This window comes from Asparagus officinalis, chromosome 8 (assembly GCF_001876935.1).
Source record: "Asparagus officinalis chromosome 8, Aspof.V1, whole genome shotgun sequence".
Taxonomy (NCBI): Eukaryota; Viridiplantae; Streptophyta; class Magnoliopsida; order Asparagales; family Asparagaceae; genus Asparagus; species Asparagus officinalis.
This window is the reverse complement of record NC_033801.1, coordinates 107981970-107985765: the sequence shown is the minus strand read 5'-3', so window position 1 is coordinate 107985765 and position 3796 is coordinate 107981970.

The window sequence follows — 3796 nt, the reverse complement described above, 5'->3', positions numbered from 1 at the left end:
CGACAAGAAATATAAACATGAGATTAAGTGCACCAAACCAAACTCAAACACAATCAAATGATCACGGAGTTCGGACTTTCCGTCCTACGTCTTCGCTCCCCACTCCCGGGGAGAAATCCACTATCACGACCGTGTTTTCTACGCTCACCCGAATAACGTTTACACCTCACAGTGTCGGTTTTCAACGCTCACCGAACAACGTTCACTCCTCACACCCGGTTTTCTAGATCACCGAAAACTTCACAACACACTCGCAATGTAACAAATATAAATTTGTTCTCTACAATAGATAAGAACTCAATTAAGCACAACTCAATGTTACAATCTCTTACAACCCTAATATACTATGTATGCAAATACAATAAGCTCAAAGTGGGTGTGTGTAACAATGAGTAAATAAAATCAAATCAACTAAACTCAAATATAAAATCTAGCTTAAGAACAATGATAATCAAACAAGTATATAAATGTAAAGCTAGAGTTTGAGTTTAGAAAACTTCTCAATTGATAACAAGAGATGGAGGGAAGATAGTTGGAAGCTCAAACTTCAATAGATAATCTCCTCAAGCTCTTGTGGAATTGATTCACAAAACCGAAACACTCAAATGCTTAAAAGCTTCTTAAAACAAACTTAAACAAACACTAAACAAGTTTAAACCCTTGTTAAACTATTTGAAAAACATTTCTTGGATATATGGAGAGCTGAAGGTAATGGGGTATTTATACCCACTTAAAACTTCAGCATAAACCCCAAGCAAATGACAAAAAAAACCCAAAGCAAATAGCTCAGAAAAATAGTCATTGGGTTCCAACGGTCATATCGGCGGTCGACCGCGAGAAACAAAAAAACAAACTACTGCTCTGGACAAGCGACGGTCGACCGCGGCGGTCGACTGCGAAAGTCTCTGGACTCGCTACGGTCGACCAGCCGCAGCCAACAAGCAAACTTTTCTGAGTTCTGAACTCATGGGCGCGGTCGACCGTGCGCGGTCGACCGCCGACAGATACTACAGAAAAACAGTTTTAAAACAGATTTTGAGACTTTTAAAAATATGTAAAAAATAACAAATGAAGTCCAAAAATAATGAAACTTTGGAAATGTATATGAACATGTAAATGAACATATTACAAAAGAATTTCCAAATTGCATTTCCATTTGTGAAAAATCATCATTTTGCAAAAATAGTCCAAAACACAAAAATGAAACATGTGATTTTGACATTTTGGCTAAACCAATGTTCTTAAAACTTTGCACAATGATTATGTAGACTTAATAAAATATGTATATGATTATTTTTAAGTCCAAAACTAAGAATACAATATTTTTACAAAATTGCATATTCTATGCAATATATATAACACAATAATAAATATGAAACATGTGATTTCATATTTATAATCATGAAAACTCAAAATATATGTATGTATATATATAACTATATATATACATAGAACCAAAAACTTGTGTTGTGTGTGTGTGTGTGTGTGTGTGTGTGGTGGTGTGTATATATATATATATATCTATATATTATAATATATATTATATATATATATATATATATATATATACTATTTATATATATATATATATACGAAGAAACCAATAAATGTGTGTGTCTAGATAATTGAGCTTAAGGTACTTAACACACATAATATAAAACCTAAACTAGATTACCCAAGCTATGATATTGATCTACAATAAGCTTGACTTGGTACACTTGCGGATGAAGCTTGAACTTGATCTTTAACTTTGAATTGCAAGGGCTTCAACTCGACATTCCGCCAACCTCCTTTTGATATGATCGTTATGACGCAATCCATCCATCCTCCAACATGTTGTTTGCCTAGAATAAATACAAAATACAAATACTAGACAAACAACATTAGAAGTAAATTGTTTATTAAACATCATCAAAACAAGAAGGCCAACAAGGTTTTGACATTTCTTTTCTGGGGCCCACCAATCTTGTAAGCGCATAACTGCCCGTACGGTAGCCATAATGGAAATCACATGTTATAATTTATAAAGTCATTCCATATACTTTCCACCATTGCAAAATATCACATACCTGATTATTTTGACTCCCAAGTAAATGTGCAGTAAATTATTGTTTAGTTTTGGAAACTTTCCTTACGAATGATCCATCACTACCATTACCACCGGTTAGTCTATGAATGTCTGTTTGTCAAATAAAACATGATCTTGTGCTCAGGAAAGAGCTCGAAGTCAAAGAGCTGTAGCTTGAGAATTTCCATCATGTTTAGCTATATACTCTTCACATAATTTTTGAAAATAATATTTAATTATGTTATGATAAGTAAGAGCAGTAATATGATCACCCACATCATTTTTACCTATTTTCGTATTGCCATATAAACAATGCAATAATTTTTGGAGCCCAATACCCTTCAAGCATGGATCAATAAGAACGCCCAAACTAAAGATTTTAGGAATGAGTTTAAAATAATTATTAAATTTTATTTTCATTTATGTAATTATATTAAAAAATGATATGATTGCGGTAAGTATTAAAAAAGTTTTGGATTTTGAAAACTTGTAAAGAAGCTTGAGTTATAGTTGTGAAATAAGAACCAGATAGAAGGAGAGTAGCTTCATAAAAAATTTGTAGCATATTCTTTACACAAGTTATAGTGTACTATCCTTCTTTAGTTATTCCATATGACGAAGAAAAACTAGAACCAGAACTAGAAGCATAAAAATTCATAAAATCATTTATAATTTCTCTATTCTTTACTGCTACATTTAACATTAAATATGTAGAATTTCACCTATGGTTAACATCTTATGGAATTTTTTTATCACTCATATTTTTCTTCTACAAAGTTGTTTCCATTTTTAAGTCTTTTTTTAGAAGAATTCAGTAAATAAGTAATATTCCTAGTTATTTTTATCACTAATCTAATTTCATTAAATGCATTTTGCATAATTAAATTCAAAATATGACACATGCAGAATATGAAAAAATTACCATCTTATGATAATAACAAAGATAATTTTATATAATTTACTGCTACATTATTATTAATTACATTATCTAGTGAAAGAGTACATATTCTTTTATACATTTCTAATTTTGTTAGTTCTTCCATTATTAAATTTGTAACAATTACACCAATGTGTGATTCTTCAAATAAAATAAAAGAAATGATTTTTTTAAATATTTACCAACTTTCATTAATCTAGTGTGCTGTGATACATAAATATCTAGTTTGTACTTTAGATTTCCAAATATCAGAAGTTAAAAAAATCTGCAATTTATACTTTGAAAATAACCGATTAATTTTATCTTTTTCCTCGATAATATTTCATAAGCTCACCTTGACAAGTTTGACTAGAATTTTTTTAAAAAGTAGGTTGATGACCCTCTCTAATCATATCTTTAAAATCATCATCTTCTACCGTTTTAAAAGAAATATTTTTAAGAATAACAAATCTAATGACACATTTTCTTGCTCGAATTGCATTGTAGGTCCATGTACCGATGCCACCCGAGGAAGATGATTGAGACAGAAGAGATTGACGGATATGGAGTTGAGATGATCATTGCCCTATGTTGTGGCTCGCTAAATGTCGTTTGAGGCTGTTAGTCCCCAACTTATGATGACCACTGAAGACTTTGCCGCAAATAGCACATTTCGCCTTTTGGTCGAGAATGTAACAATGACTATTTTTTTATCTCAATCTTTTGGAAGAACTCCCACACTCCCAATCTCATCTTTTTAGATGTTGGTGGTGGATCTTTGAGTTCGGGTTCCGGTGAATCGACTGTTTTGG